This window comes from Anguilla anguilla, chromosome 8 (assembly GCF_013347855.1).
Source record: "Anguilla anguilla isolate fAngAng1 chromosome 8, fAngAng1.pri, whole genome shotgun sequence".
Classification (NCBI taxonomy): domain Eukaryota; kingdom Metazoa; phylum Chordata; class Actinopteri; order Anguilliformes; family Anguillidae; genus Anguilla; species Anguilla anguilla.
Window position 1 is genome coordinate 37418915 of NC_049208.1, and position 10574 is coordinate 37429488.

Below are 10574 nucleotides of genomic sequence, written 5' to 3' on the forward strand. Positions count from 1 at the left end.
CATTCTTAGCAATAGCCATGACTTGTTCTTGCGCTTGGCCTGCACAAAAGTTTCTGGAAAGCTGTAGTCATGAGTCGTTTTGGAAAGTTGACTGAAACTGCTACAGGAAGTTGCCAGAGTGCAAGAACACTGGCCGTTTTGGTTCCGCTTTCAAAGGTTTTTCTGCCAACTTCAGATGAACGTGCAGTTTTAAGATGAACGGGCACTTTTAAGTTCGACAGTCTTCTCCCTTCTCAGTCGACACATTTCTTAGAGTGCTTCTCCAAACCAGTCAAAGTAAACACCCTTCGCCCAGCCTTCACAGGCTACAGCTGAGTGTAGGATGTTTACATTAACTAAACTCAGACCCTCCCGTAACATGAAAAGGAGAACAGTTCAAATGACATCTTCTAAGCAAAACAAACAGATTTGGAATTTGGCACCCTTAAATGCTAAGCATGAAAATTGAGAAGTAGATTTACGCAGTTAATGGATTAGTTTCACAGAAATTCCAACATTTAAAAAACTATTTGCACTGTCATGGTATGTAGACATCCAGATTATTCCAACAGCTCCAATTGAACAGAAATGTCTATCGTTTTCTGGTAATCCACTCTGTTACCTTACTTTATCAAGGACACCACATTTGATTAAAGCCCTGCTGACTTAAATTAATAAACTCCTGGTGGGAAGAAAAAAAAAAAAAACTGAGAAAAAGTGGCTTTGATAAAGCAAACCAATCTAGCAATTACGAGATTACATAGGTGTACAGGAAACCTTCAAGAGACATTAGACAGTAATTGGTGCAAAAAACTGGCAACCGTTTTAGGCCAAAGGACAGCGCTCGCCTGCTTCCACGGAGCTGAAGGCGGCCAGGGGCAGCAAACATCTGACTGAAAGCTAGGATGTTACTGCACAGCTTCCAGTCGGGGATGTTTACAGCTGCGGACGGCCCTTTTCCGCTGGCGGCAGGGGAATTAGCATCCGAGAGAGGAATGGGGATCCGCGACGCAGTCCCGCTGGAAGAGGGCACTTTTACCCCCACTTCTACTTACTGTGGTAGTTGAAAGAGTGCAGTGGACCAGTTATTTACATGAACAAAAAGGAAAACAGAACATAACTACTATACCTGCTGAAGGGTTAATGTCCACCCCTGGCATCAATTTACCAATGAAATCCTTGCGGACCTTTAGTCTTCCATCCGAATATGAATTTGGAAGAACTTTACACAGAGGTAATAACTTTTGATGGTATGTGAAAATGAGCCACATGAGATTGTTGATAATTGCTAGATTTTCAAATTTAATTATAATTCTACAATTCCATTTGCAGTAAAGGGAAAATGGCATGTAATAAAGCCAGGGGAATTAATATAGTGGCGTTTGTGTGTGTGTGTGTACATATAAAGGGCTGTAATTCCTACACGGAACAGTCACTTTTAACTTAATATTCATTGTTTGATTTTAAATCCAGTGTGCTGGAGTACAGAACCAAAACAACTAAAATTGTGTCACTGTTCCAATACTTCAGCATTTAACTGCAGGAGAGCCATGATAAATGGTTTATTACATCGCCACATGGATGACCTCCGAGCCACTTTTAAAATCACAAACCGAGAGATTTAACTGAGCTAAATGGCTCGGAAATAGAGAATCCAAATGGAGGAAAGTGAGACAAAGCAAACATTCAGAATTTACTCCAAATTATGCATTTTTCACACTTTAATGCAACACTTGTTTTATGAAGCCAGAGCCAACTTTGTTTACAAGGATAGGGAGGAGAAATTAGCAGAAATGAGCAAAAAGTCAGTTCAATGAAGCAGACGTCGGCCCATTTAATCACTTAAAAGCTACACGAAGCGTAGCAGCGAGTTCACTTTGATCCGCTCTCCAGGGGGGGTGCAAAAGCTGATAGAGGCGGGTGCAGCTTGGGACTTCTGCAGACAGCAGGCCAGCCATGGGAAATACCAACACGAGAATTTCCTCAGGTCCTTTCTACCTCACTTACAGCCAATTCAGCATCATGTTTACATAAATATGTTTTCTCCCACATCCAGCACCAAGCCAAAACCTGTCAGGAGCCTGAAACAAATCATCCAGCAAACCGTGGCTTTAATGTCTTACAGGTGGAGGCGATTATGTCAGTCCACAAACTGCTGTAATAATTTACTGCAATTTGTGGTTTTCAGTGTAATGTGACAGTTGTTCCCTTTGACTGTGATGTATAGATTTTACTGGATTAAATGAGGAAGATCAGTGTTTTGAAAACGTTTACAAATAGCTGGGAAAATAACGCGTGAACGAAAGACGCAGTCACACTAGACATCAATGGGAAGCTGAAAATAAACCAAACCGATGTACGTGATAATTACATTTTATCTCCTGCCGCGGTTTGGTTGTTAAAACTGTTAATTATTTCTGGAATTAGAAATGCAATTTGCATCGAGTTTATAATTTGCTATACGTGGATGGGTGACTTTTCTTCCTGAACTCCAGGTTTACCATTCCTATTAAGAGGATAGGTCAGTCTTATTTCAGAGCAATGGACACCTATTGGGCTAAATGTTATAAAACAAATATAAAAAAATAATGTGCCAATTCAAGACTAAAAAAATTTTATTGAAGAATGACTTAAATGACAATAATTGGCCATCATTTGAGAACCAACACCAAGGATCTTTAAGTAAAGGAATTCCATTTTCTCATCTTACTTGAATAAGAAGTGGAAGTGAGATTTCATTTAATGCTAGGTCTAAAAACAGATATCTGCAGATGGTGCTTGACAGTCACATTTTTGCTGAGGCAGCACTCCTGGATTCTTGATGCAATTTAGCCCTGCTGCTCTGGCTTTTTTCCAGGTACGGCAAAAGGATAAAAAGAAATAAATGCATTTAGAGACATATTCAGCCAACATGTGCTTCCCTAAAGCCTTCTGGTTGACTCAGGCATTTTCTATATTACACATTTCTACTCGTCCATCATCAAAAGGTGAGAACCACTTAATTGCATTTAACCAATTAAACTAATGAGCACGGTGTCTGCTTTCATACATGTATAGGCCAATAATTCAAAATCAGTTTTGAAAAATGAGCCCAAACTCAATGACAGCAACATAATGACACAACCAGTGATAAATGTGGTCAATAACTATCGCTCATATAGCTGAGATGATGTTGATGCAGTATTTTCTGGAGTGTTGAAAACAAAATTGGACCCGACTGTCAAAGACACGCAAAAGGTAATGTTACACAAACTTTAATTACCAAACTGTGTTCCTCCTGCTTGCTTGTGAACATTTGTACAAATTTCATACAAATTTAGACTGAATGCTACTTTCGTTTTTCTGTTGGAGTTGCTTGTGATTTACATATCACACTGCAGACGCTGAACCACTACAAAACTATACAAGTAAACCCAACATAAACCCGTGGGTAAGAGGACAAAGGTAATCGAGCAGAAAAAAATCCATTAGAATGACCACAGAAGGTCACATTTAAAATGCAAAGATAGACCAAGTGTTCTTTTAGTTTCACGTGTACAACTGAACTAAAGTCTAAACCAGTTCATACTAAACCTCAATTATTTGTGCTAGGGATTGGCTTTTCTTTTTTGTTTTGAGCAAAGGGGAATGCTGGGTGGGAAAATAAAAGGAGAAACACTTGTTTCTTCACTAATGTGTTTTATTAAATCAGTTCTAATTTAGAATATAAACAACATTTTACTTCACTTGTTTTAGAAGGCCTAAACCAAGCAAAACAGCAATTAAGTAGTATTAAAAAAAACTGAAGAATATCCTCACTGAAAATTAAAAAATAAATAAATAAAGCTGTGTGGTGTTGGTGCGTCCCACCAAACCACACATCTGTAGTAGACATACTTCAATTAAGGTCTATGTTCTTTTACAGAACAAAAAGAGAATATTTTTCAGCTGGGAATTTGTACAAACTTAACACTGAATGAAGCCACTTGGTTGCTGTTCACTGACTTTTACCTCAGTAGGCAGTTTACATATGGCAGCATGGTTACGCCACTGCACACTTGTTGCTCTTGGAAACTGTCGGTTTGCCCTAAAATATGTTGCCCAAGTAATTTCAAGTAATGGTAATATGTAAGGTTACAGTACTGTAGCATTCCTTAGCCAGTTCATATCTAACAATGACACAGCACACCAACCAACACAGTAAGCCACTGTAATGGACAACTTACAGCTCAGCTAATAGACATACAGAGTGGAGTACTGTGTGAGCACACTTTCATTCCTGCATGAACAAAGCCTTTTCCAGCAACCCCAGTTGTAAGTTTGTTAGATAATTCTGATGTGTAGGGACAAGGACAGAATTCTAAACAGAGTTGTATATCGTATCATTACAATAATAGTATCTTATGGTGAAAGTGACTGTCTAAACTGTGCTCTACTTCACTTATGTGGAAGTCTGGTGTTTTGCCAAATTGCCAGAAGGGCGACAATAAGGTAGTGCAAAAGAAGGAACAAGGGAGTGCAATGTCTAAAATAAACAATAATAATACATAATGGCTGCAGTAGAGGATGAAATGAGACTGTGGGTTTTAGTTTCAGAATTGTAACACCCTAAACACATACCACCAAGTATTATGGTGCAGCCAAGTGAGCATGAGCTAACATAGCTTGCTTCAACATATCACATTACACATTTCATTTCAGTTAAGAATCAAGTAAACACCCTTTTATTTCCTGGTAATTCCTGGTATTAGCCTAATGCAAGACCAATTCAAATGTAGCCTATGAAAGAATGTACAGACACATAGTAGCAGTACAAAGTGACGTAGCCTATGAACATGCACACTACAAAAGGATATATCATTTAGGATTTAAAACCTACCTAGGTTTTCTGCAGAGCTCCAAGGAAATGCATGCAGAAAATATAACACACACAAACACATAAATCATTTATATTCTCTAGTTCTCTAGACATTACACTGCTAAAAATTCACGATCACTTCAAAGTTATCCCAAAAACAGAACATTTTGCCATTGACATTCTCGATAGGAAAATGTTTGGGGTTGCATGACTGGAACAATGCTGGACTAGGGTTGTTCCAAACTGTTGAGTGATTGTACTCGTTTAGGAAAAAATACCCTTAAATTTTGAGTACATTTTTGAAACATATTTTTCAAACAAAGCGTTTTACAGCGACAAGAGGGGAACTCTTCTTAACCACCATGTGTTGCACCTATTGCTGATCGAATAACTGACATTCTTGTGCTTAAATAATTAATGTCAGTTTGATTCCCTGAATTGTGTTAATTTGGTGGATAAACTGTGTTTTTCCCAAGCTTGGTGTGCTTCTTTTTTTTACATTTTTGTTTTTAAGTTTGTGTTTTCAAAACACAAATACTCAACAGTTTGCACAGAAACAACCATCACAATAACTACAATGGCCATAATCCATTGCACCTACTGACATGGAACTTTCATGACAGTTCGGAAACACACAAAGCCCAGCAGGCTACTCGCAGGACACTAACAATATTTGAGCTAGCCCAACAGATACTATATGTACCGTACGACTGTATCCAACATTATAACAAACTAGTAGTTTTTACTCAGCAGAATGTCATATCTGCCTCAAAATTAGTCTAATAATTTTGACAATCTCACTAGCTAACTTGCTAATGTGTGCCGCGAGGAACACTGAAAACAGTGTTTTCTTTTTTTAATTTCTAATAAAAAATTAACTCAGAAACACTAATTGCTCAGCACTAGTAGCACCCAACTGTGTGATGCATTGCAGCCATTTTGCACCAGAATTCCCCACACATCAACTGAAGACTTGTTCATGGTTGATCCCAAACAAAAACAAACAAAAAAAAATGTAAGCCAAGAACAAATAAAGTGCACATTTTTCAACAGAAAATGTTGAACAAGCACATGCAGTATAGCTTTTCTCCAAATCCTACATTGTACCCAGTGACAACAGCAGCAGCAAAATAATAATAATTATGTATTATTTAATTATTATTATTAGCCTTGGAGTCAGAGTCCTTCCAATAAAATATCCAGGTGGCTGACTTGAAGTGCAAAAAAATAAATAAAAATCATGACCTACAATTGTCACAGTCAAGACAATACACATTAACCAATGGAATGGAGCAAGTTGAATTATTACCAAAGATCTCACTTAATAAATGTGGCTAAGACAGGGATGAGTGTCCAGCCGAACAGTGTGGCCTGTTTGCGTTTAGAGTCTTTGTCCTAATGCATCTGTTGGGTGGTGTGGGGGGTGCAAGGGTAGCTTTTGTGAGGACTTGAGACAGGTCACTAAAGGTCAACAGAACCATAGTTCTTTGACAAGTAAATTCTGCAGCACCCACTGAGCAGATGGGGGATTAATTTGATTCCATGTCCAAAAACACAGAGCTTTGCACCAACTGGCGTTTCTGCACAATGCAAGGTGACAGGCCAGTGAAATGTCCCCTTGGCAAAGATCTCAACTCCTGACCTTTTGCCCTAATGTGGAAGGCACATGCTATTGAGACATCAACACCACAATTGGATGACTCCGAAGACAGAGAGTTACTCAAGTACAAGTCTACATAAACCACACATGCAAACTGCATTTGTCAATTAATTTCCTTAGTCGTAAAAGATATTTACTTTCATTTACTTTTATAACCAATTAATATGTTTGCATTTGATTTTTTTAATTAAATAAATTAAATGATCGTTTAAGTTGTGCTTTGTTAAAACGGCTTCCCTTTGTCTAATATTGCCTTTTGTCCAAAGATCTGAAACAATTCAGTGTGACAAATATGCAGTAAGAGGAAATCAAATTCTATATATGCCAACTACGAAGTAAAACCCATAGATACATTCATAGTTGACTGTACTGTCTACCATTTGTATTCATCTTTGCTATGCATTAAGGGTGCAAACCGTTTATCTATTCACAAAGTTAACAAAGAATGTAATCAAATAATCATTCGACATTGAAACCAGTGACATTGCCCTTGCACGGACTTGTAACGTAGCTCGCTAACATTAGCTTAGCTGTTGTAGCTAACGTTACCAAGCCAGTTTGCAAGCTCTCCGCTGATCTGCAATTTAGTACCGGATCAACAGTTAGCCTACTAATAAAGTGAACTATCTATCTTGATGCAATGCACATTCCCTATTCCGATTGAAATAAAACGACCATTAGCCTACCTGCACACTTACCTAACTTCATACAGCAGGAAACCTAGCTAAGCTATTAACTTACCGTGATTAGCTAGCTAGCACTAGCTATGTACAAAGGTTAATATCAGGGAAATGCATAATGTATTAAAAACACAAAGCTAACTAGCTAGCAAACTGACTACTTCAATTAGCTCAGCTTAAACTGCCCCCAACTAGCATACAGGAAGAGCGAATTATACATTGAATTAAACATTAATTTGCGGTTAGCTACATTACCGTATGCTTACTATTACAGAGATGTTAAGACTATAGCTTGACGTCTAACCTAGTAACGTTTTCGTGTAGCAAGCCAAAGCTACACAGGCTCACGTTCGCAGAGTTTCTATCCGTGACACCTAAACTCGCAAGCTTCCAGACCATCAGGTCATCTTGTGCAAGCATATTGTAACGTCGGAAGATTCTGAAAATTACAATAAAAATTGTTAGTCTAGTTCGCCAGCGAGTTTGCACTCTGTCAACTAATAGCAAGCATGATGCACAATTGTGGAATGCAATATGGGAATTATCATAAAAGACCTAGCTTCAATAATAAGAAAAAACTAACTTTAGTGGAGTAACATTAGCCAAGTAGCTTCATGGCTGGCTAGCTACGTTAGCCATATGTTCGCCAAGTAGCTAAGGTCGTTGCTACTCAACGAGAAGAAAAAATGTCACAGTGCTGTTGACTAATCGAAATGAATCCAATTGATGTTTACTAATCTAACGGACCAAGCACTGAACATAATCTATGCACTGTGCGCTGTTAGTTAAACATCTTCGCTACACACAAGTGCAGGAAAGTAGCTAAGCTCCGTCAAAGTCCCTGGGGCTAATTTGCAGCTTCAGCTGGCTAACTTACCACATTTGAAACTAATGTTAGCTAGCAAGCAAAATCTATCAAATGAGCCAAGAAGACTTTATTGAATTCTTACCGCAACCTCCAACAAATATTCCAAAATAATTCAGGCAAGCCATATCATGTACACACCAGTTCTGTCATAATATTCATCATTTTTCCGGCTTTAACAACGCAGTTTTAAGACTACGGTCTCCGCCATTCTGTTCCTGTTTCCTTCCGTCTCCCTTGTCTTTAGTTTGACCTTTAGTTACCTGACACTTATATTGACGTCATTGTCATGGAAACAGAACCCCTCCTGCCGCATGCCTATGTCAGAACAACCTGCCACTCAGAGACGAAACCCGCTGAAGGTCCACCTCTTTCTTTAGATCGACCGTAGCACTGTCCAATAGTTTTGAACAAAATTCAACGATCCACTCTCAGTTTGATAACCAATAGACCTGGTTTTCGCAGATTGTTTTTCTCATCGCGCACAACTCAGAACTCATCTGATTTGTCTGAAGACTTCACGCAGGGTCCACAGGCCAATCAGAGTTGCGTAGCCGATGCAGTATGTGTGAAGTGGAAGAACAACGGCCCCATATTTCTCTTGTAAAGACCACGAAGACCAGGCAACTGGACGGTCCGCAACTTCGAGTTCTCACAACTGACTGGAGACTGATTATTTATGTCGTATATTTAAAGGTGTTACTTCATAGTTTCATATTTAAAAACAAATTTGGCGATATTGCATTGGTCTCCACTTGGTGCGTTACGCTTTGAATTATTCACTCCCATGTAAGGAAACGTAATATGTCAGCTGATTGCTTTCTCTACCTTACAAAACTTAATTGGAAATACTTTGGAAACAGTGTTCTAACGTGTTTCATCCGAGGTAGTTTAAACTTTAACGTAATATTCTGTGCTGTGATGGCTTAATTAAAACAATTGCTGCTTTTCGTATGACTGAGTTGTGTCCATACAATGAACAATGTACAATGTTAACAGAGAGTTCAATCTAAATTAATGAAAAGGGATCCATGTTGCAGACCGGCGTAATGGTTACAGAATACAGAACCGAGTTTACGAGTCCAAGCCTGTGTGTTAAATTCCAGTTAAGGCACTTAACATTGAATTGCTTCACTAATTATCTAGCTGAGTTACAGTAAATGTTTGTATGTAAAAATAATATAATGCGTGTAGCTTACATCACAAAAATCCGAACAGCTTGTCACTGCCCTTTCCTGTGTAGTGTATTGCTTTATTCCATGTGAATTATGTATCTACTGTTGATTGCAAAGAGGCCTTGATATGTCATTCACATAATAATACTAATTATGTTTAAAATAAAATGTATCTGAAGTACTTCAAAACACTATATCTACTTAACTAGAACACATGTATATCATATGCTCAAAAAATGAAAAATTATGTTATTTTGTAGTAATTCAATTTTGAGAAAATAAGAAATTATATGTTTAAAAAATTCACAATTACGCACTATAGTAGTAGTGCAGAGTGATATAATTTTGATTTGTTTTTTGAAAACAATGCCAAATTTCTCTTTCAGTTAAAATTTTATGAATAGCTTTTGCTTTCATAAGCACAAAAAATGAGTTTTTTTAAATGAATTATAAACATGACTTATTATTCAAACATTAGGGCCTATAGGTTTTCATAATAATATGAGAAGCTATATTTAAGCTATGGTTCAGACCTGGAAAAGGGAAATGAATGAGTAAATAAATAAATAAAATGTTATGTTCTACTGTTTCACTGAATACTACTACTACTACAACAACAACTACTACTACTACTACCACTACTACTACAACTACTGCTTCTGTTGCTACTACTACTGCTACTACTGCTTCTACTACTACTACTACTACTAATAATAGTAATAATAATAATAGTAATAATAATCATAATAATAATTGTAAAATAGGAAGTTTTCAAGAAGGCACAATATTACTTATTTCGGTGGCCCTCCTACAGAGTACTCCCTCCCTTTGCCAAAACAACTTCTACATGATAATAATATGAATTAAAAATGAAGTTGTCATGTTGTTTTTACTAGCTAATTATTTGGTAATAATTTGACTGGAACAACATTTCATCATTATCCCAATAACTCTAATAGTTCACATTCAGTGACAAAATAAATAAATAAATAAAGATGCTAAATAACTGCCATTCAATCAATCAATTATTAGCTTCATGATTAAAATTATAGCAAATTTCCAATAGCGTGATATGGGGGAAAAACCCCTGAAGAAATAAATTTACTGTTAACTTAAAACATATTTGGATAGCAGTTTCATGTTTCCATGTTTGTTTTTAAACCAATCTCCTTTTAAGGAAAATAAATAGCAGGCAGTGGTTCAAAGCTGTAATGTAAAGGGGTATCGTGCCCCCTTTTGGGGGAAGCCTTCTCCAGTTATCAATTTATGTTTGCAAACTATATAACTTATACTACTACTTTTTAAACAACTGCATCTGTCAAATTTTATTTACAAAAAAAATGTTGTTTGTGCTCACAACATGACGTACCCTGTTAAA

At 37.3% G+C, this 10574-nt stretch overlaps 1 long non-coding RNA gene across 1 annotated transcript; it reads right to left on the bottom strand.

The window, feature by feature from the left end:
- Positions 1 to 1682: 1682 nt before the first annotated feature.
- On the bottom strand, positions 1683 to 8266 carry LOC118232740. The gene is made up of 3 exons (XR_004766387.1): positions 8107 to 8266; positions 4838 to 4846; positions 1683 to 2825 (listed from the first exon to the last, which is right to left on the bottom strand). It is a non-coding gene; the product is annotated as an uncharacterized LOC118232740 (long non-coding RNA).
- Between the last annotated feature and the right edge of the window lie 2308 nt (positions 8267 to 10574).